This window comes from Protopterus annectens, chromosome 1.part0 (assembly GCF_019279795.1).
Source record: "Protopterus annectens isolate FY-2018-M chromosome 1.part0, PAN1.0, whole genome shotgun sequence".
NCBI lineage: Eukaryota > Metazoa > Chordata > Ceratodontiformes > Protopteridae > Protopterus > Protopterus annectens.
In genome coordinates, this window is record NC_056725.1 from 113,470,044 (window position 1) to 113,495,312 (window position 25,269).

At 41.8% G+C, this 25,269-nt stretch overlaps 1 pseudogene; it reads left to right on the plus strand.

Annotated features, from left to right (window-relative positions):
* Positions 1 to 637: 637 nt before the first annotated feature.
* LOC122792574 overlaps positions 638 to 25,269 on the plus strand; it is a 53,745-nt pseudogene continuing 29,113 nt past the window's right edge.

Genomic DNA, 25,269 nt, shown 5'->3' on the forward strand with positions numbered 1-25,269 from the left:
TTCATTGTTTTCTAACTAACTATGCCTATGACATTGAAACAAAGATATTGGTTTAATTAGGAGGGGTTTTATGTGATTGGTTCAGTAATTATTTAATTCATTAAAAGTGCCGTTTTTTTGTGTGATAACTTGTTCAGATGAAGCTCAGAACATTCCTGGGTGAAAGCGCTTAACTTGTGATACATTTTGTATTTGTATTGACTATTAAAGGAGTTTGTGTTTTCTCACCGAGGAGCCTGATTTTTTTTCTTGTGATTTTTGCTTTTTAGTGGTTATGTAGTTGTAGGTATGCTGTGACTGGGGTAAGAGATATAACACCACACACATGGTTACAGACTTCACACTTCTGACTGTACCTGTTTTGCAGGTTGTCCAGCATAGTGCCCCTACAGCTGCTCTGGTCCTCAGACAGTTTGTGTTGTATTGTTATTAGAAGGCTACATGTTGCCCATACCTCTCAAATTCTTACAACCATTAATGTAGACAGGGCCATATATAACAGTGGAAATAGGCCCAAACATGGGGACAGGATTTTAATATTGCTCTTACAAACCTAGACAGTTGGTGGAATGGTATTCTCATAGCAACTTTTAGTGACTTACCAGTAGTTTGCCAGAAAACTGAAAATGTTATGATTATGAGGTATGGATGGTGCCCACTGACTTGTTGCAAGTACTGACACAGTTACGTGACAGCCTTTATATCCTGGTGCTACACTGATTTGTTACAACCTGCTGTTCTACTACCCACCAGCTAGGTTACTCAGGGCTGTGTACTGTCCATATCTGTGGCCCTCTCTCCCTCCATTGTGTCTGTGTTTGTCCAGCTTTCTTGCAGTAACAAATGCTGACATATGGACAGTCTGTAGAACTCCTACCATAGGTGTAGCTACACATACAAAACAGTAGATGCAGCCAGTCTTGAACCATGTACCCCATCAACCATGGTAATGTACTTATCCACTAAGCCAGGACAGCCACCAGACAGTGCAGTTTACTTCCTGATACTATCAACCACAGACAAACATGACACTTTGACCCCTACATATTGGGGAAATAGTGCCTGTCACCAGGTTTATTGGGACAGCCCAGGGATTGTGCAGTCTGCTGCTATTACCTTGCAAACATACTGTGATTGCAGTTGTATGGGAACACAGGTATGTTAGGAGTAGGGGACTCTAGCATTGACAGTCAAGCATCTGTCCTGTGACCCCACTGTATGTCATTCCCTCACATAGTGCATTGGGTTTTGCTGGCTTGGGGACTGATGCATATTATGGGTCAGACAGTATTGGACGGAGAGTTCCTCTTGTCCCACACAGCTGTCAGTTGTCTGCAGCTATCATGATAGCCCACTCTATTCTCTTGCATACATGGGGCAGATTCATACATATGCTAACACAGTTTACTACTCCATTCATTTGTTATAAATAAGAGTGACTTACCTTGTGCCATCAGCAGTTGAGATAACAGTGCTTTAGGGCTGTCTCTGTCTGATGCAAGCTGGCTGGCATCCTGTTTACTATGTATGTGAGTCAGAGTGAAGTGTCAGACCCTACGACCCCATATTATCAGTGGATGTGCTATGCATTGCCTCTTTGCCAAGAACAGGTCATATCGGACATGCCTACATCTGCCTACAGGGACAGGATCAGGGTGTTCCTCCTCTGAGTCCCCTTGTGGCTGTGGGGACCTTGGCACTGGTGGGGGGCTTTGTTTCCCTTCCCTGTGATGCTCCTGGTGCAGCTATTTCCACAGGATCATATTGTGTAGCATGGCACATACTGTGAACATGTGTGCACATGTGGATGGAGAGTACTGCAGGGCTCCAACAGATATATCAAGGCAACAGAACCATGACTTGAGCCAACCCAAACACATGCTCTATGATGTTCCTAGTTTGTGGATGTGCTTCATTATGGTATTCTTCAGTAGGTGTGTGCATTTCTGATGGGTGTCATCATCCATGATTCCAGTGCACAGCCAGCATGCCCCAGTACATGACCGTATGGGATGTCCCCAGGCAAACATCTGGTACAGTTGTGAGGTGTGCCAGATGTGGGAGTTCTGATAGTTGCCAGGGCTGCCAGCACAAACATTCATGATAATGCCTTGGGCATTGCACATGATCTGGCATTTGATGGAGTGATGCCCCTTGTGGTTGACCTAGACCCTGCCCTCTTCACTGGGTGTTGCCTTGATGTGCACATGAGTGCAGTCTATGGCACTCAGTACCTCAGTGTAGTGTGATACACTGTGGAAGAGATGAATATTGCTGACCCTGTCCTCAGGGGTGCGGGGTAAATAAATGTGCTCACTGGCATGTGCTTGCTTGGCATCCAGGAACTGGTGGAGGACCCTAGACCCAGATACCTGAGAGATCCCCATTATGTCCCCAGTTGGTCTTTGAAAAGTACCTGTAGCTAATAGTCTAAGGGCTAGACATACCTTTGTTTCACCTGGGGTGGGTTCCCGGTTCACCTCTGTTGGCTCTGGGTCTGAGTTGAGGGTGGCAGAGCTTGGTGAGTTCTTATAATATGACCCTGTCCACCCTGTAGTGCTCTATAGTCTCCAGCTCATGTATCCCCTGGAAGGTCACCCTGGGCCTAAACACTCTTCTCCTTCTCAGTCTGGGCCTATTGTCAGCATAATCAACTTCACTGACCTCAGCCTCAAGCACCTACAGATGTAGCAGAGAAGCAGCAGCTCCAAGCATTTTGTCAGTTAAAATTCCCAAGTGTGTACACCAATGGTGCAGAGTATGTGGGAAAATCAGATTGTAGGGTGCATGCATACTTTATAGTGGTGTGCTGCAGTTGCAGCCTGTGTGATTGGCTCATTATGCTGCATTCCACCTGATAGGTATAGCACTGGGGGGTTTGAATGGGCCAGTGTTTGTTGAACAGGGCTTATCAGTCATTTCTACCTGACTGGCTTTCCCAGGTTCTTTTTTTTATTTTTTTTTTCTAATTCTTTCACTGCTAAGCAGTGTGACATGCCACGCAAACCCGTGGTGCTAGTGTGAACAGGTGTTCAGCAGTTTTGACAATCCCACAACCACGGCCATGCTCAGATTTTCTTAAACTAGCTAAAACATGCTCAGCAGCATCAGACACACCCCCTGCTTAGCTGTGCTTAGCTGAGCAGAAACAGGCGCCACTAAGCTGCAATCTGCTTTAACATAGTATAACATACATCCTTTTGATGTCAGCTGCTTGTTCTACTACTACTACCTATACAGTTCTAGCCCAGCCATGGGTTGTATCTGCAGACACTGTAGCCCTTTGTGCTATTCAGTTACCCCATCTCATTAGCATACAGCTAATTGAGTATACCCTGGATACTTCACTACTCCATGGCCTGCCTCCATAGCAACCACTGAGCCCTTTCATTGTAATGAGCTGCATGCTGGGCACTATAATGCAATATATTGGCAAATGTGTACTTTTCACTTTTTTACACTTTTTATTTTTTTCCATAATGGCGTGTTTGAGCGTCGCACAGCACCATGCAAAAGTATTATATGTGTTAAAAAAATTACAATATTTTATTGATTTGCATTGTCTTTCAGGACTCACTGGCCATAGTTATGGCCATTTGCATGGCTACGGCACCATATCCATCCTTTTTCCTAGCCTTTTAGAACCCCTGTGTGAATTTTGCAGTCCAGTACACAGTTTGTATCCACATACATTTCTTCCACCAACACGGCACCTACATGGGTGCCTTTCTGCTTTTTGGATTGCAAATCAACCTCATTTGGTTGGTTTTCACCAGCTTACGAGGTGATTTGCACACTTGTGCACACCCCTCAGCCCTATTTCCTGGATCACTCGGTCAGCCATGTACTGTGCTTGGGCCGTAACATTATGCCTACACGGAGAATCACTCCCTGTAGGCTTTATTGAATTCTACCCTCTGTAAAGATAAGTAAATAATTTAAATAAAGAAATGTGAATGTTATGCAGTCTGCTATGAGCTATTACAGGAGACTTTTGTAAAGGCCATGGGAGTTGCAGCTAACCTAAAGTAATGCGGATAACTGATAATTTAACCCAGACACAAAGAATCTGAAAATGTTCCTAAAGCTTAAAGCTGTAGGAATTTGATGATAAGCATATTTCTATTTAATGTTACCATAAAACTTCCTGACTGGATGAGAGGCAACAGATTCTGAAGGGTAACATCTTGAAACTTGGTACTGTCATGTATAGATTAGAAAAAGACAGATCTAGAACTCATTTCCAAGAAGCTTTTTCTTTGGTACATGAAATATTCAGGAATAGAAAAGGTCTTTTCCTCTTTGATATAAATGTACTGGTTATATGACTCCTAAGGTGAAAAACTGTTAAAGAACCTGAGAAAAAAATGATGTTTGGTTTAGAGGGTCAGGATGAATTACCCTAAAAAGAGTATCCAGTGACATCTGTAATCCTCCTGCACCACTTCTAACTTCCAAGAGTCTGACACAATCTGTTTCCAAAGGGGAATATAAAGGGAGAATTTCTGTGACAGATTTTGTGAGATGATAGAAGGGGAGGAGGATGGAATGTGGACATAGTCATTCTATAGAATTAGACTATTCTCTTTTTGGAAAGGATCATTTTTTCTTGTTGTTCCCTCCCTGTTTGTCCTGGGATTGTTTGTTCTGCTTTTTAAATGAAAAAGATGATTGTGGAGATTTATAAAGGTGGGGGGCTTGAAAAATCTTAGAAACTACCTGAATTAATTACTATATTTCATCAAATTGTATGATGATCTAGATAGAATACAGCCCAAACAAAACCTCCTTATCAAAAGCTGAATTTAAAATTTCAATCTTTACCTCATCAGCAAACTTTTTGTTACATACGTTTGGATGGTGCAGTGGTGCAGCAGTAGCATTGTCACCTCACAGCAAGAGGTTCTCCAGTTTGATTCTCAGCTTCAGAGCCTTCTGTGCGGAGTCTGCATGTCCTCCCTGCATTTGTGTGGGTTTTCTCCAGATGCTCTGGTTTCCTCCCACATTACAAAGACATGTGTCTGGAGTGTTTCTCCCTGGGTCACTGCTGAAAATTAGCTTTGTTCCAAGTTGGACTTTCCCGGTAAACAAATGGAAAATAAATACGCAGGCATGTCTCTTCAACACAGCAGCAGCAGTGACTCTAGGCAGTGTATATGCACACTCATACATACTCTTCAGTGCATGTAAAGATCCCTGTGAATGAATAGAATAAAGGGATTTAAATAGCAACTACCTTCTGAATAAAGTGTGGCAGATAATTCCCTCAAACTGCCTGCAAAAAAGAGAATAAACTTCTACAGAATTCTGTACACCAAAGTGAAATAAGAAAATATTTTTTTACCAAATCTGTCCAGAACCTTGCCTTCCTTGTTCAAAGGGGAAGGATCGGTAGCAACCAGTAGTCTATTTCCAGCTAGTGAATATGTAGAAATGGTAGCATGGTCAGAGCTAGGATGAGTGAGCAATATTTATTACTTAAAGTAACTTTATAAAGTCTATCTACTATCTACCTTTATGGGAACTAAAATCTGAGAATTAGGATTAATACAGGTAGCATTAAACACAACCCCAAGGCTGGCAAAATATGAGTAATGGTGGTAGAATGAGGCATATCCACTTGCAACTTATCATAGTTCTCAATTAAAGGGAAATGTCCACTTCTTCCAACAAAAAACACCTGATTCTTGCTGACTTATTGTCTCAGAGAAAGAAAATTCCTCATAGGAGTTGGAAAAGTTTCCTAAAGTTTCCTAACAATCAGCATACTGCACTTAGAAATCTACATGAGAATAATCCCTTTCTCTGTCTATGTTAGGATCTTCTGATAAATTTTCCTTAGGAATTTTCTTTACTGACACTGATGTGAGGAAAGGATTTCAGATGACTAAGATTGACAGCTTATAATAATGGCATAGCCAAATTAAGAAAATCACCTTTTCTAAAAGACATCATATCTTTAGATGAACAATGATTAATATTTTTTTCTTTGTGCAGAAAGATTCTGTCTGAAGACTGACCTAGAGAAAGCACTTCTACCCTATCTAGAAGTCTCTTTACCCAGTTACCCTGAACAACATCTCGCAAACACATAGAAGATGATTCTCCCATACATATATTACACACTGCCATCAAAGAAGACACGGCTGATCCTCAGTTCATGATAGTTGAAAATACTACACCAGAGCAGGCCAGAGAAGCAAGTGAGCAGTCTGTGGAATGAAAAATGTCCTCTAAAGATTCAACCACCATCAGCTCAGATGTTGACTATCCCCATGGTGTTGGCAGAGGCTCTTTGGTAATTTTTTTTTTTCTTTCTAGGTACAATGGAAGAGAAACCAGCAGGAGTGGAATAAGTATCCATGCTGTTACTGAGGAGGGGGACCCAAAAGTGGTAAGCATTGCTGGAACAAGTCATTTGGAAGGTAAGTTGTCAAAAAGTGCTCAAAAGCAGCACTCTTACACTTACAGTTCATACACTGTCCCCATCTGAAGTGTAGAACTAACTGACAGAAATGACATAAAATATGACAGGTACATTGTCACAAAATGTACACTAGCAATAATACACAGAAAACTTGTCACCTGCCTGTTTAAAACACTTTGTGATATTAAACTTTTATAAAATAGCAGTAACGTTTACACAAGCAGTATATTACCACATAAACATTAACCACAAATCTAAAAAAAAAGCCAAAGGCAGTTCACACGAGACTTCCAATATTCATAAAGAATAAAGGATTTCTTAAAAGGGAAATATTGCAAAATATTCTAAATAAAAAGTAAAGCAGTATTTTCTTAAAGGTGTAACAGTTATGTGTGGAAGGGTTCCTCAAAGGGAACTTACCTGCCAGAACAAAAGCTTGAAACTGATTGCTGCTCCTGTGAAGTGTGAGAGCTGTTTCTTCTCATGGAAGCAGGAACGTTTTAGAAGAAATCTTCACTCTGCTGATTTCTCTCCACAGAGCTGCCCAATCAGCAGTCAGAGTAAAGGTGTGGGAGAGAAGCAGAACTTTGTGAAGCTGGCTGATTATTGTAGGATTATTGCAGGATACAACCCATATAGTCTAAAGGTTACTGCAGCGATGGGAATGATGAGCATCAAAAAAGTATTCTGGAAGATCATGTAAGCATGAGAATGTTTTATTTCTTCCTGGACAGAATGGTGTTTAGTTTTTAAATGAAAAAAAAAATAATAAAAGGCTGTATATAAAATTCGGCAGTAAATACAGAAGACATGCTTATAATAAGCTTAGCAATGACATGTTGCAAGATCAGGAAAAATAATGAAGGATTTTTTTTTTTGAAAAAGAGCAACAGATTTATAAAAGAAATGCACAAAAACTGGAAATGTCTTATAGAAGCAAAATATTACTTGCACGGCTCATGAAAAATATGTCCCTTTCTAGTAAAAATGAGTAAGGAAGAAAATAAGAGAAATGCAAAACAAGGATGGGAAATTAAATACAAAACAGAAAGACATTATTTGACTATTTGTGAAATATTACAGGAAGAAGTATAATATCAAAAAGAGACTGCATGTAAAGGTGTGGTGGGTGAAGAAAATGTCAAGTGAAGTATATGTTTTTAATGGGGAACATTATATTATGTGAGTTAAAAAAACTATTATGATTAATTAAACAAGATTCAAGGACATCTGGTGCAGATGGCATTGGATATGGAATTTGCAAAAACTTAGACGTCTGGGAGTTAAAAATTTTCTTATTCCTCTTAAATGAATGGATGGCCATTGTTTTTCTATATAGACCTGAAATCTGTGTAGGTGTGATAAAGTTATGGAGAAAGGGGAAAAACAAATATAGAAATTTGGAGACCTATCACTTTAAACAGTAATGATTACAAACATAATTGTGAAAATTATTTAGATAACATATGATAATGTCATTTAAGAAGTTCTCATGCCAAAAATATATAGTGTAAGGGGAAGTCAGGATATGATAAGTACATTCAGCACGGCAGTGATGACATAAACAAAGAAGAAGAACCAAAGATTATGGTAGGAGATATTAAAAAAATTCATAATGTAGATTAAAAGGTATTATGGCAGATACTAGATGATTATGGAATTCCAAGGAAAATATTGAAATTATTGTAGTCTGCCTGTAACAAAAATATAATATAAAAACATTGGTAAATGGATGGATTAGTATAATTCAATATATGTTAGGGTTGCCCAATGACTGGGATACTGTTTACATTATTAAGGAATGCAGTAACAGGTAAAGTATAAAATAGTATGGCAGAGGCTGCATATAGCATGGGTAGAAAAATGAAAATTACTATCAGGGGGATTCAATAAAGCCTACATGGACATTTTCCACTGTATACTCATGGATGTGAAAACTTAAAGATTCAGAAAGACCGGTACAGAGGCGTTTACCCCCACGTAAATAAGGTAAACACCATGGCATGCTAATTACAGCATAAGCAGCTGAATTACATGTCAATTAACCAATCTAACATGGTGAAGCTATTCAACAGGCTATAAAGCAACTGTGTAGACTCCATGCTGATGTTCCCCGTGAATTCCAAAACTTTTGGAATACAGTCATTAAAAGGAGTCTACACAGACAATAAAAAGTAAAAGGTGTGAGATTTGTATAGAACTGACCTTAACATATGACAGCATAAGACAGATGCAAGAAAAGGACAGTAAAAATAACAACATAATCCTTTTTGTGTACCATAACAGAAATGCAGCTTTGCTCCCCCACCCCCAAATGAACAGTACACTTGTAAGTAATGCAGCCAGATAAAAGTGTAAAAGTGTGTCCTAACCAAAATAAATATAAAAAACATTAAACAGACTATTCATATGTCAGCATATACAATATGTAGCTGATAACATGCAGGCATATCATTTAAAAATCAGTACTCCTCTGTGCAGATATATCCCAAAGTAATATCCTCTCTAGTGTGTTCAACTCATAAACAATTTGTCTCCCCTTCAGTTTCATTAGCTACACGGTTGCTATCTGGTGTAGATACAGAGCTGTCAGCACAGTGAATATGCAGATGAGGTCTGAAATCATTAGAGTTGCTGAATCCCCCCACAGATGAATCCTTGGGATGTAAACATAGTGCAGGAACTCCCTCAGTGTTTGCGTTTAATGGATGGCTGTGCTTATATTGTTTTCATGGTGTTGCACAATGGGCAAAAGGAAGACCTTAAGAATGACTATTACATAAGGGAATGTCATGTAACTATTCCAGTGGCAGCATTGCTAAAATATTCCAGTTAGTATTGAGTCTGTGGAATACATCTGCTACTTAACTGACTCAGTGGTGGCATGTGTTAATGCAGTTAATGCAGAGATACTTACCTTTTTGGAGGCAGATGGTACTGGGTACTAATACAACTGAAGCTTACACTTTTGAGTACTTTCATATTACCATTGCTGTGCATTGGTGTGCAATGTGCACCATCATGCAATAATGCATTAAAGAAAATAAATGGGGAAAATAGGACAGCGGTAAAACGGGGATGCTAACAGTTAGTACTGAGTCTCTGGAATACACCTAACCACTTAACTGACTCTGTGGCAGTACATGCTAATGCAGTGATACATTCCTTTTTTGGGTTAGATGGTACTGTGTTCGAATACAACTGAATCTAACACTTTTAAGTACTTTTGTACTACCGCTGTTGCTTGTTGGTGTGAGATGTGCACCATCGCCCAATAATGCATTAAAGAAAACAAATGGGGAAGATAGGACAGTAGTGAAATGGGGAGCAAGTAGGGGGAAGAACAAATAGAAAGCAATACAGGAATGTGCAGGAGGGAAGTAGGAAAGAACCATAGCTATTAATTTATCCAATAGTAATAACAGAGAATATATGCTGAATATTATCTGAATTTGGACTGTTACCTCCAGAGAGAAGAGTGCCCAGAGCACGATCATGTGGTATAACCAACTGGACTGAATCAAGTGTGCCAAGAAGACGTGTGAAATGGACAGCTAAGTATAGTAAAATTGTTTTTTGTGGGACAGATGTCCATATTGTTTTGACGGAGAGAGGGATGTTGCGGAAGGGACACAGGTATGTCTGGGTCTAATAAGTTGGGTAGGTGAGGAAGCAATTGCAGACAGAGAAGGCAAGACAAAACACAGGGATGGTGATGGACACAAGAGGTCAGTGGACACCATGGATGAGGTGAAGGTGGGACATTCAGGATCCATGCTTGTCAAGCTGGGTGACAGTAAGAATCGAGTTCTCACCCACTTTAATTTCATCACTGTCACCACACTCTGCCACTGCCTGGAGTGCTTGACATCTCTTTCTCCTCCTGTTGGTCCTATGTAAAATGAGGGAGAACAGCTCCTCCAATTGGCAGAGGCAAGTACCAACAGTGTAACAGTTGGATGTGAAAACAGTGTAGTACCAAAGCAAATACAAATATGACTCAGTCATTGTACATGCTGGTGTGAATGACCTGAGACGTACCTCCCTGGACTACATGAAAAGAGACATAGAGGAGCTCTCTGATCATGTAGCCCAGGCTGGTATGACCCTGACCTTGAGCAGCATCTTACCCTCACCTAGAATGATGCCGCAGTACAAAGACAAAATGATCGATTTTAACAATTGGCTAAAATGTTGGTGTCATTCAAAGGGGATCCAGTGTCTGTCAGCCTGGGATGACATGCTCGACAAGCCACGTTGCTTCGAAAGGGACAGCTTGCACCTGTCACCACTGGGCTTTTGGATATTGGCAAAGGCTCTTGCCACCCCCATAGTGCCTTTTTTAGGCAAGGCTCAAAAGTCAAACCCACCCCCATAGACAGCACAAGGAACAAGAAACTAAGGGTAATGCTGCTTAACGCCAGAAGTCTTAACCTCAAGATGCATGCACTCGAAGCTCTCCTCAGTATGGAGAACATCGATATCTGTGCAGTGACAGAAACCTGGTTCAAGGCTCCAGAGAGCACCCCAGCACTACCAGGCTATACCTCATATCATGCTTTTCGGCCCCACAACCCGGACCGAACCACAAAAGGAGGGGGAGTTTCCATATTTATCAAGGATATCCACACCTCCAGGTTAGTGGCATTGCACGAAGTATTGGAGACCATCCATGTGCAACTAACAGTGGGCAAGACTGCTTTTCAGTTTATAGCATCCTACAGACCACCCTCTCAAAGTCCCACTTGGCTTTCCTGAAAACATTGGAGAACATGAAGCTCTCCGAACACCATTATATTGGGTGACTTCAACTACCCAAACATTGACTGGGAGCACTACTCAAGCCCCAGCACCTTAGCCCAAAGGTTCCTGGAAATGATAAACTCAAATGCTATGGAACAACTAGTCACCACTCCCACAAGAGGGGACAACATACTAGACCTGATCATTACCAACATGGGGACTCTATGCTCCACACCAGAAGTATATCCCTCATTGGTAAGATCAGACCATAAATTAATTTCACTGGATGTCCACATCCCGACCCCACCCCCAGCCCAGAAAACCACAGTGAAAAACTTCTCAAAAGTGAACTTCTCACTTCTCAAAACCAAAGTGGAATCCTTCAAGGCCCCAGGGCCAGTGGAAACTACGGCCCAAACTGCAGAGTCCTATATAAATGCATTCTATGGACATCTCCAGGAATGCATGGATCATGCTATCCCAAACAAAACCAAGACCCAATCATCCAAAGGCAGGCATCTAGTCTGGTGGACCCCTGCCATAAATAAACTGTACAACAGAAGGAGGAAGCTACTACATGACAGAGCAAAATCCCTAATACGGAAGGCATCTCTGATCAGTACTAGCAAAAAATTACGATCCCTCATAAAATCCTCCAAGGCCAGCTTCGAGAGAAAAATTGCACAGGACACCAAAGACAATCATAAGGCTTTTTTCAGTTATGTTAGGAACCTGGGATGCAACTCCCAGACTTGTTCTGAGTTGATTCTAAACAACAAAAAATACACTGAACCCACAGACATCGCCAATATCCTGGCAGACAGGTTCAGCGCAAACTTCTCCACCCCCTCCACCCCAAAAGAGCAAGTATCTATCCCGGTAGAGGGCTGCCTCCCAAACATCTCTGATGCTCAGGTGAAGGCTGCCCTCTCCAAAGCAAAAAACACTGCTTCCATGGGACCAGATGGCATCCCAGGTTGCATCCTACATGAACTCCAAGAGGAACTAATCCCTCAAATAAAACAGCTATACAATCTCATCCTCACTACAGGATATGTGCCCACAGAATGGCGTACAGCAACAGTGGTCCCACTCCACAAAGTTGGAGCCTCTACGGACCCTGGAAACTATCGCCCCATAAGCCTGACTAGCTTAGTCTGCAAGGCTATGGAGAGGATCATCATGGAGCTCATAAACAAAGACATTGGGGACCTACAGACACTAGATCCTACCCAGTTCGGCTTTGTCAAAGGCAGATCCTGCCTTTTGAACCTGGTTGACTTCTTCAAAACAGTCACCAAAGCCATAGATGAAGGGAAGGTAGTCCACACAGCCTATCTGGACCTTGCAAAGGCATTTGACACAATACCCCACTCGGGCATCATAGATAAGCTATCCAGCTTAAATATAAACCCCTATGTCACAAGATGGGTCGCAAACTGGCTCAAAGACAGAACCCACAGAGTGAGAGTTGCTGGAGCCATGTCAGACTCAAAACTGGTCACAAGTGGCATCCCACAGGGTTCTGTCCTGGGACCACTCTTGTTCGGTATATACTTTTCTGAGGTACAGGCAAACGTGGGACGACTATGGCTCACCAAGTTTGCAGACGACTGCAAACTGGGCGTCATAATCGACTCTCCAGCTGACACAAACATCCTTCAAAAAGGTCTCACAGAGACAGATAACTGGTGCCAGCGCCATGGTTTAAAGCTAAATGCCAAAAAATGTATAGTCATACCCTTTGGCAAAAACAATGTGCCTACAAATTACCACATAGGCGGAAACCCATTAAGTACAGAGAAAGTTATTAGGGACCTGGGGACCCAAGTTGATAGCAATCTCTCCTTTGAAAACCACATTGCCAAAGTGGTTAGAAAGACCTTCTACATAGCCCACCTCATCACGAAGGGTTTCACATCTAGATCAAGAGAGGTAATCGTGCCCCATTATTCATCCCTCATCAGGCACATCATAGAATACAATGCCCCTTTTGGGATGTACCTTATCCGACACCTGCAGAAATTAGAGAGACCCCAAAAGTATCTCACCAAGAGGATCAAGGGTCTCAAACAGATGCCATATGCTGCTCGGTTAAAAAAACTCCAGCTCTACTCAGTTGCATACCGCCTACTTCGAGGCGATCTATGCCTGACATACAAAGCTATGTCAAATCCAGAATTAATGGACATGCTCCACCTCAGTAAATCTAAATCCCTTAGAGCCACACGCTCGAGGGACTTGAACCTCAGCACAGAAATAAATAGAACTTGCTGGAGGGACAGGTTCAGAACCCAGAGGCTCCCTTCGCTCTGGAATAGAATTCCAGTTCATGTGAGGCAGAGCACCTCACTGAATCTCTTCAAGAAGAATCTCGATAGGTGGATGGGGGATTGTAGGTTTGTCCCAGGGATTACTCCCGTGTCACTATTAGACAGAGGCACAGTAAACTAAACCTTAAAAAGGGCACAGTATACTCAAATCAAGGGGTGGCGTAAGCCATACAGAATCGGGCTAGGCTTATAATTGCCCCAGGGCAGATAGCCTAGTATGAACCTATGAACTTATGAACCTATGAACCTGTGTGACGGCCAACCCTATGCACCATCACTGGCAGTTTAGCATGGGTTATAAACTCACAACCTCTGCCACTGCTCCCAAACAGAACCACTGTAATATCCTCCGGGGCAGAACTACTTGAGGTGGCAGGTAGTGCAGGGGCAGCAGATGTGGTGCTGCCAGGTTGGCTCCCAGGTATGCTGGGCAAGGGTGCTGGGACCTGTGGAGTGGGGACAGGTGGGTCCTGTGGGGCAGGCCTACTCTGCTGTGCTGTGGAGCATTTCATGATGTGGTACACATGGATGACAAGGACACATTTTGGTGACAGATAATAATATAAAACAAAAAAACAAACAAAAAGAGAGATAAGGGTTGGGGTGAGAAAAAAAGAGATAAGATTAGTACTTTCGTATGTAACATACAGTGCATTAATGCAATTATTTGACTCTATTATATTAACCTTTACTCAAAAGACTACCACTACCCCTAATGGATAACTATTCCTTTTAAGACTACCAGCTCCTAACAGGTGCACACTATACTACAGATTGCAGCAAGTACCCCTTTACATGTGCATATATTGCACATATGCATGTTCCAGTTATACAGATTACAGTTTACAGCAGGGCATGTGTGCCACTGGTATAGAGATTTTACTTTAAACCTTTATGTTACACATAATTGAAAAAGTATTGCATAGCTGGAGGAGTGGTAGTTGATCCCACCACTTCTGACTAAAGTCTAATATTGTATTCTTGGTTTGTGCTACAGACTGATGCATGCATATTGCTTTTACAGTTAGGATATGCATGCTCAATTTGATACAACTGTATACAATACCAAACAAGTTTTATCTTTAACTTTTAATGTGACAATAACACTATCTTCTTCTGTTGCATATATATACCACATGCCTTCCTCATCTTCACCAATCTAATGCCATGGGTCCTAACATTGCACTCCCTTTCCATGGCAGCTGTGGAAAACCTTTATGAATACCATTCTTGCCTATAGTCAGCTTTTAAGCCTTACAAGTACTCTCTACAGTTGATATTTACACATCTGTGGGATATTCACTGTCCTAAATTACTCACTGCAAGCATCAAGGTTACCCCTCTTCCTCCTCCAGAGGTCATTGTAGTAATGCCTACATTGGCCAACAATGTGGGGAATACTGGTGGCACTGCTTACAGCCCATGTCAAGCTATCCCAAGCCTCTGACTTATAATGGGACTCAGAATAGTCCACCTGCAGCAACCTAGCATTGCAGTATTTCACTAGTAGTAAAAAAAAATCTTAGACTGCTGGACACCCCATCTCTGAGCCCTAAGTCTCACATCCTCTCCATGAATGCCTGCCATGTCTATCATGGATAAAGAGCAATGGAGAATGATGGTTTCCCAACAATTCCAGTAATTGCATTTACTGGAAGTGTGCACACTGTTTGAAAATGTTGCGCACCACTTACCATCGCATGAACATGGTACTCGGGGGTCACACTGTCAAGCAACTTGTTTGCAAGATGATAAGTGGTGCATAACAGTGACAAGCAATGCAATTTCAAGGTTATTTGATGTACAGGCAGTTGTGTATATGTGTTTGACAAATGTAAAGGTCATGGCAGTCCAGAGAGCAGAAATATACTTACAGAAAAATAGCACAAAGTATACCCACAGTCATACATTTGATAATAAATGTGATAATACATTGATAAATGAATAAATAAATAAATAACTGACACAATATTGGTGTCTCAGCCCTTATACATATAAATAATATATTGTTCACTATGTCAAGTGTTATAAGTGAGAGTAACTATAATTGGAAGTGGAACAACAGTAAAAGTGTATAGGCTATGTTGTATTTGAACCCATGAACACCTGTTGCTGCAAGAGAGTTGAAATAACAGCTGTTCATGTTTCAGTTCATTGCTATAAACTGCAGAGTCACAACAGTGAAAAAGAAGTTGCACATGCTGTACTAGAACCTAGGACCATCTGTACTCCACCCCTATACTTATACCTGCTGCCACAGCCAATAGCATGGGTTGACTGCATCTTGTTTCTATTTTTGGCTGCCTACTTTCTGGGTGGTCCACTTATCCAGTTTGCACACTGATCACTTTGTGCAAATGAGATAAGCACAGCTAACCCTGACATTCTTTTTCTCCAGTTCCTGTGTTTGTACTAACAGTGGTCAAAAATAAGATTAAAAAAAAATAAAAAGAAATAAGGGGGAAATAGTTGAAGTGAGGGAAAGCAATTTGTGACATACACAGTATAAAATGTTAGTACACATAAAATATTTCTACATAGGTCTGGATTTCAACTTTCTCTCTCCAATGCACCTTCAGAAAGCAGGATGCATGCATTAACTCTCTTTGTCATGCAAACAGCTTTGCAGCAAAGAACTGAAGTCATTCTTCACACAACCAACTGCAACAGAATACACACTGATATCAAACCATAAACTGTTATTTGTACAGTTATTAAATTTATTATATTTGGATGTTGTAGGCTTAGTGATCACACATCATGTTATGATTATTGCTTGGAAATATACATGTCTGTCTTACCTTTTTATGTTTCTTGGTCATTCATCAGTTATCTGACCAGTACTCTGACAACTGCAGTGTATAAGGCATTCTATTTCATTGGCCTTAAATGGCTTAGAATATTAACTGGGACTAATATGATATGCAGTTGCTAACAACTAAAGCATAGGCTGGATGGCACAAAGAAGCATAGAAGGCTCTTTTGGTGGTGGGAGCAAAGGTGAGTTTCTGTTATGGTACATATAAGGGTACACTGTTTGTTTGAGGGGAGCAACAAAGCTGAGTTACTGTTATGGCGCAAAGACGGATAGACTATTCTTTTGGGTCATGCAAAGGTGAATTACTGTTATGGCACAAACAATAGTAAACTGTTCTTTTTGGGGGATAGCAAAGTTGGGTTACTGCAATGGTGCAAACAATATGTTGCACTGGTTAGTCTCCTTGTTTTGCATCCCACCTGTTGTTTGATCTTGTGAGGGCTGTGAAGTTAGAAACTGCAATGTGTATCATTACTTTCTAACTTCTCTCTTTAATGATTTTCCAGGACAAATGTATGGTACTAAACTGAGGGCATACATTGATCATCAGTACTTTTGAGAGGTATAACTGTGTGAATCTTTGATGCCTGAGGCATACTACTTACTAATGGACACATATAAGTCAAATAAGTCTCTGCTGTCACATGTTAAGGTCATTTCTGTACAAATCTCCCACGTTTTACTTGCTTATTGTACCAAGTGATGAAATACAAGGATATGCCATAATATTATTAAACAATACACTCCACATTCAGGACTTACCTTGTAAATGTAGCTGTTACCACAGTGTTAGTTTAGAGCTGACTCTGTCTGATGCAAGTAGTAAACAGCTAATACATGGGGAGGTAAAGGTTGTGTGAGCTGCCTGACATCAATGTTACTATATGGATGTAAGTAGGAGGAAAGTTTACATCCCTAGGTGATGAGTGAGTGTGGTATGCATTGTCTCTTAGCCAATGCAAAGGCATACTGAGCACGCCTATGTCTGCCTACACCCACAACAGCTGGTGGTTCCCCCACTGATGCCTCATCTGCCTGTGGCTGTGGTGACCTTGGCACTGGTGGTGGAATGTGTGCCCCTTCCACTTGCTGATCCTGCTGCAGCTGTTTCCTCAGGATTATGTTGTGTAACATGCTACATACTGTGAAGATTTCTGTACATGTTCATGGATTGCACTGCAGGGCTCCCCCAGATGCATCTAGGCACTGGAACTTAGACATCAGCAGTCCAAACACACACTCTATGGCATTTCTGGTTTGATTGTATGCCTCATTATGGTGTTCTTCCATGGGTGGGTGTACGTTTCTGATGGGTGTCATCAGCCATGGTTCCAGAGCATAGCCTGCATCCCCCAATAAATGGCCCTGTGGGATATCACCCCTAGCAAACATCTGGTAAAGTTAGGAGGTGTACCAGATATATGAATTGTGGTAACTGCCAGGGCTGCCAGCACACACATTCAAGATGATTCCCTTTACATTACACATGACTTGGCAGTTTATAGAGTGGTAAGCCATTCTGTTAATGTAGAGCCTACCCTGTTCCCCAGGTGGTGCCTTCATTTCTACATGAGTGCAATCTGTGACCTCCAGTACTGCAGGGTAGTGTGCTACCCAGTAGACCTGTTGCATATTTCTGGCCATCTACTCAGAACTATGGGGAAATGATATATGCTCACTGGCATTTTGGAGCATAGCATCGAGGAATTGTTGGAGGATCCTGGGTGTCGATGCTTGTGACCCCCTTTATGTCCCCTGTTGGTCTCTGAAAGGTACCTGTAGCTAATATTCTAAGGGCTACACGTACCTTAGTTTCCACTGGGATGGGTTCCCCTTGGTTGGCTTTGGCTCTGAGATGATGGCAGCAGAGGTCACAGAGTTCCTGTAGTGTATCCCTGTCTACCCTGTAGTGCTCTACAATGTCCACACTATGTAGGTTGTGAAAAGTTAAATGGGGCCTAAAAACTGTTCTCTTTCTCGGCCTAGGCCTAGGCCTATTGGCAGCAGCAGCTACAACAGTGGCTTCAGCCTCTAGCACATACAGATGTATTAAAGCAGCTGCAGCCCCTAACATTCTGTCTGTGTAGACTTTCCTTGTCTGTACTCCAAAGGTTTTGAAATCTACAGGAAAAACCAGCATGGAATCTAAATGGATGCTTTATAGCTTGTTGAATTGCTCCACCGTATTGGATTGGTTGATTAGCATGCAGTTCAGCTGCTTATGCTGTAATTAGCATTTATGAAACACAGACAAAGACAGATACATTCCATTAATAATATCTTCTCTATATAAAAAGGAAACCTTGTAGTTAGCCAAACATATGGTGAGGAGAGTTGTATATATTTAAAAGACTGCAAAAATGCTTTTTCTTCAGAATATATTTCTACAGAGGAGAAATGAATTTCAGCAGTTATGCTCCCATTTTGTCAACTACATACTGCATATGCTGGAATGTATTTAAGAGTAGTGTGAAGCAAAGGCTTTTAAACTTTTATCTGTATGCATTAGTTAGAAGTGTACTAATGGCAAGGGCATGTTTGTCAAGCCAATTCAGAGCTACACATGATTGCCAATACATGAAAATGGAATGCTGTGTCATAAATATGTACACATTTTTCAGGTACAGGTCCTTTGATAGCAGTTTTAGCATTTCAAAGATGTTTTGTTAGCAAAATGGGTCATTTGTCTGTTCTTTTGTGTGGGAGGGGCAAAGATGAGTTACTGATATGGCACAAAGAAGAATGGACTGTTCTTTTCAGGGGGAGCAAAGGTGAGTTACTGTTATGGCACAAACAAGGATATGTTGCTCTTTTTATTCTCCTTGTTTGCATCCTGCCTGCTATTAGTATCTGTAGACTGTTTCATGATTCTCCAGTGGGTAGTATCAACTGGCTACTTCTTCTGTTTTATCTGGAAACAGTTATTTTGTAGTTATGTGATACTTATGTATATTATACCTCTGTTGTCTTTTAGGACACCTACAAGTATGCCACTCAGGTGTGTCAATCAACATTGAACCCCCTTTACTGATGCTGAAAATCAAATTATTGTGGACAGGTTTTGGCAACATGGTGCTTTCCTCCTGGAAAGGGGATGTGGAAATATGGCACACAGGATATAAATATGGCAGCAGATTGACCAGAATGTGAAAGAACAGGTGCAACACAGGGTCACTGATATAATCACAACTGCATGCAGACAAGCAGCTGCAGTGGGCCATGACCAAATGGCTACTGGGGGGTGGGCCTGCTAGGGAATTGCCACTAACCCCCAATGAACAGTTCCTGGCCAATATCAGACATCCAGGCAGTTCACAGGAGAGTGTAGGACAGCATGTACTGGATGTGAGCGCAATACCTTCTGAGACAGCATGCACGTCCCAGGAGGAGCTTCCAGGTAGGCTTTGTTATCTGAACAGTTGAATACAGTTGCATAGTAAAACAGTTCAAATAAATAAGTTAATTCTGTGTCGTGTCTTTTTTTTTGGGGGGGGGGGGTTAAGATTGCTACAGTTATAAGCTTAGGTTGGAGTTTTGAGCCATATTCTTGTTGAAAGCAGACAATGCACATATAAAGGGGTAAATGTATTACCCACTGAGTTACTGTTAACTGTGATAATGTTGCCCTTATCTCTTGCTTAACTTCTTCCAGGACCATCTGGACTACAGTGCAGTAGGTCTTCTGCAGATGGTAAGCCAATTATTTTTATGTCAATACTGCTGAACAATTTAAAGAAATATTGTAGTATCTAATTTTGATCTCAGGCCTGTTGTGTGTATTGCTGTACTGTCTGTAATGGTGACAGCACTGTTAGTTTGTTAGCATATATTCCACTATAGTTGTACAAGTAGTAATGTATTCCTGTGTTTCTTGCTTTTTATCACAGGTGATCATGACAGTGGGAGTATGGGCCCTGTGCCACCTGGCTGTCAGTGTATCAGCAGACTCTGATGATGGCAGCCAACCTGAGGCACATCCAATGGTGGCAGAGGTTGAATCTGACACAGGGATTGATATACAGCCATTCCCTGCATTTCCATCAGACACAGCCAATAGGCCTATGCCTACCCAGTCCACTGAGCCCATAGATATTAGACAGGTGGAGAGTGAAGACATTGATCAGGGAAGTGCAGCTACTGTGGCTTCAGTGCCTCCTGAGACTGGCCGTAGCCAGAGTTTGGACAATGTGCCACACAGGAGGATTGATAAGAATGGTTGGAGGGGGCCTGTTGTCCCTCCTCCACCTGGTCCATGTTTCACCTCCCTAAACACATGTTTAGGGCCATCATGGAGGCACAGGCATGTTCCCATAGTTTCTCCAGACAAATGCTCAGGGTTGAGGATATGCCACATTCTGACATGTGTGCCTGCTTCCATCATGTTGCCAATTTACTGGATTGGATGAATGGCATGTTGGAATGAGGGGTGTCTCTGTGTGATGGACCGAGGGATGTCTGTCATGGAATGAGCAGTGTCTGTAATGAAACATCTGCTGGGAGGGGAACGGCATCCTTGTGCATGTAGGTCAGCAACATCTTCTTCTTTCAGCATACCTGGCCATGCACAACCATGCTCCTATAGTGGCAGTACTTCCACGGCTCCGTCATTGAGTGTGCTGTCCACACCCATCTGTGGCAGGTCGTGGGGTCATGGTCCTGGATGTGCCAGTGAAGAGAGCTCATCCAGCAGACATCAGTCATGTTCAGGTAGCAGCACTACATCTGACCTTGGGTGTGGCAGTGCCAGTGCAACTCCAAAGAGGCAGTTCTCATGGTCGGGGATGACAACTATGAACTGCCACCTCTACCATGCATGACTCACACCTGTCCAACAGACCAAGACATAGAGCTATCACAGGGCTTAGCTGTATTCATGCAGACACTCACACACAAATTTCACCTTGAAGACCCCTACAGACACACACACAACAGTTACTCATTTTGTCTTACTGGCCATTTGCTGTTTTATCCCAATATCTGCCTTCTTCTCCTTCTTACTCACACACACTCAATGACATTTTGTGTCAGCCTAGGCTTCCTGCACCCCCAAAACACTCTGTGCAAGTGATGATAACTGCCATATTCCTGTTTTAGATCTTTTAGATTCAGGGATACAAAAGCTGTGTCTGATGCTCAGCGTGCGTAGCTAAGTTAGTGCTTATTATATCTTCATTTGTGTTCTTGAATAGCTCATGGTACCTTTGTGTTATATTGGCCTTGGAAAGTTAAACAGTTGATATCATCAAAATTTCACAACTGTATAGTGAATGTTCTTGTAAGGCTATGAAGTCAGAAACGGCAACATGTATCATTACTTTCTAACTTCTCTAATTATTTTCCAGTACAAACATATGGTGCACACCATAAGTCATGCCATCATATTCACATCTTAGGACTGCATGACAGCATTGTAGTCAAACCTCATCAGAACAGTAATACAGTATAATGCTCTCTTTTGCATGTTCCTCAACAGACAAATGCAGCAGCTGGAGACACCATAGGGTTTTCTCAGCAAGATAACACAAAGCCTACAAATCATGCCATAATGTATGTTGATAGATTAAAAGCCATGTCAGTGTAATCTGTCTTGTATAGGATGAGGTGACATCTGCTGGCCTCAAGACCAGTGTCTGACCATGCCTTGGTAGAATGACTGTATATCCAAAAATCTGATAAGGTGATGACATCAGCAGTATCTGTTGAGAATATGGTAATAACAGTGTCCCACATACTGCAGTAAAAGGCTGTCTGTAATGACAAGCAAGAGCGCTCACACCCCCAGGTTCAACAAACTGTGCAAGAATAAGACTGTTCTTGCAAGGAGTGGTTTGTGTCTGTTTAGAACAGCAGCGCACTTAAATATTCATGAAGGTGCACTGTTGTACTTCCTATAAGGACATGAACCATGAATGAGTGCAGGGGGCGTGTCCAAGTCGTGTACAGACACTAAACACACCTCCTGCACTCAGAAAGTGATGTACGGCACTTTCTAAGCCAAACTGGCATAATATTAGAGCTTTACTCTAATATTATACCAGTATTTCAGTGTCCACGGACACTTAAATGAAAAATTTATAATGTCAGTGTCCGCGGACACTGAAATAATCATAGGCAACAGGGAAGCAATGCAGGGATGTGTGACAGGTGCCATACAACACTTCTGCAACCTGCTAAAGCAGGAAATGTGTGCAAATGCACACATAATGGTGGATACATCCCCCAAAAGTGACAAAACTCACATATAGCCCTCACAAACAGAAAGTTGATAGAGAACAGGTCATGCATTAGAATGAATTATGGAAGGGTAGAAGTCTGATAGCAAATGTATGCCAATATTTCCTTACAGCAGTGCATGTTAACAAAGACACAAATGATGGGGAGAATAAATAATACATTAGGGACACACCTGAAAAATTTCCCTCACACACTTAGAAAGTTGATAGATAACAGGATATGTATTAGCAGGAGTCCCTGAATGATAGAAGCCTGAAAGCCAAATCAATGATTGCAGTCCTCAATGACTTGTCAGAACACCACAAGACTCACTTATATAACATAATAATATGAAAATAATATAAACTTTTTTTTTCAAGCCTAAGGAATGTTTAAGCTTAGATAAGCGGGTGTATGCATTATGGCCATCTGCTTAGCATAGCTTAAACATCCCCTAGGACATAAATGCAAATATACAGATAAAGTTTCTAAGCTGAGATAGTGAAGTGGTTAGAGTCCCAACTTTGCATACAGGCATTCATGGTTCGAGTACCAATGCAGGCAACTTACTTCTCTATGGGAAAGTAGTGCTAAAATTATTTTTATAAATTTAAATTATGTAGCAACTGTTTTTAGTCAACCAGGGTAGTGTAGCAGGTCCAAAAGTGAGATGACAGTCTAGAAAAGATGTGAAATTCCCATATAAACACAAGTGCCCTATACAGTATAGTCACACAAGAATATAAATTAATGAAAGCACATAGGGGGGTGTCATGGAAGGTAAACATAAAATTATAATATGTCAGTAATGCGGAATCAATCCCACAATCCTGATACCGCAGAGTCCTTTACAAATGCACTCTATGAGTACCTACAGGAATGCATGGATCGTGCCATCCCAAGTAAAACCAAGACTCACTCCTCCAAAAACAGGAGACCAGTCTGGTGGACCCCGGCCATAAATAAACTATACAACAGAAGGAGGAAACTATTACATGATAAGGAAAATCTCAAAAAGGGAAGGCATCCCTGATCAGTACTAGCAAGAAACTTTGATCCCTCATAAAATCATCAAAGGCTAGCTTTGAAAGAAAAATCACCAAAGACTCTAAAGATAATCACAAGGCGTTCTTTAGCTACATCAAGAATCTGGGTGGCAACTCTTAGATCTGCTCTGAGCTGGTGCAAAATGGCACAAAATACACTGAAACCACTGATATTGCCAACATCCTGGCAGACATGTTCAGTGCAAACTTTACCCCCCCTTCCCCCCAAAAGGGCCAATGTCTATCCCAGAAGAATGCAGTCCCCCAGACATCACAGACACACAGGTGAAAGCAGCCCTCTCCAAAGTAAAAAACACAGCATCAGTGGGACTGGATGGTATCCAGGGCTGCGTCTTACACGAGCTCCAAAATGAACTAAACCCTCACATAAATTCATGTTCTAACTCAGCCTTACCACAGGTTATGTACCCAAAGAATGGCATACAGCTACAGTGATCCTGCTCCACAAAGGTGGTGCCACAATGGATCCCGGGAACTATCATTCTATAAGCCTGACTAGCCTGGTCTGCAAGGCTATGGAGTGCATCATCATGGATCTCATAAACAAAGACATTGGAAACCTCCAAACACTGGACCCTACCCAATTCGGCCTTGTTAAAGGCAGATCTTGCCTTTTAAACCTAGTTGACTTCTTCAAAATAGTAACCAAAGCCATAGATAAGGGAAAGGAAGTCCACACAGCCTACCTGGACCTCGCAAAGGCCTTCGACACAATACCCCACTCTGGCATCATAAATAAGCTTACCAGCTTAACATTAACCCATATGTCACAAGATGGGTTGCAAATTGGCTCAGAGATAGAACTCACATGGTCAGAGTCGCGGGTGCCATGTCCGACTCTAAACCGGTTACAAGTGGCATTCCACAGGGCTCAGTCCTGGGACCCCTCTTGTTCGGTATATACTTCTCTGAGGTACAGGCAAACACATGAGGACTGTGGCTTACCAAGTTTGCAGATGATTGCAAACTGGGAGCCATAATCGACTCACCAGCTGACACAAGCATCGTCCAGGAGGGCCTTACGGAGACGGATACCATGGCTTCAAGCTAAATGCTAAAAAGTGCATAGTTATCCCCTTTGGGAAAAACAAAGTGCCCACAAACTACCACATAGCAGGTAATCCACTAAGTACAGAAGAAGTAATTAGGGATATGGGGTCCCAAGTTGATAGTAACCTCTCCTTTGACAATCACATTGCCAAAGTGGTTAGAAAAACCTTCTATATAGCTCACCTAATCACAAAAGAGTTCACATCTAGATCAAGAGAGGTCATTGTGCCCCTCTACTCATCACTCATCAGGCCCATAATTGAGTATAATGCCCCATTTGGGATGTACCTTACCCAACACCTGCAACAGCTGGAGAGACCTCAAAAATACCTCACCAAGGGGATTGTGGGTCTCAAACAGATGCCCTATGCAGCTCGACTAAAGAAACTCCAGCTTTACTCAGTTGCTTACCACCTACTCAGAGGCAATCTCTGCCTGACGTACAAGGAATTGTTGGACATGCTCCACCTCAAGAAAACCAAATTCATTAGAGCTACACGCTCCAGGAAGTTAAACCTTAGCACAACAATAAGTAGGACATGTTGGAGGGATAGATTCATATCCCAAAGGCTTCTCTCACTCTGGGATAGAATCCCAGTCCATGTTAGGTAGAGCTCC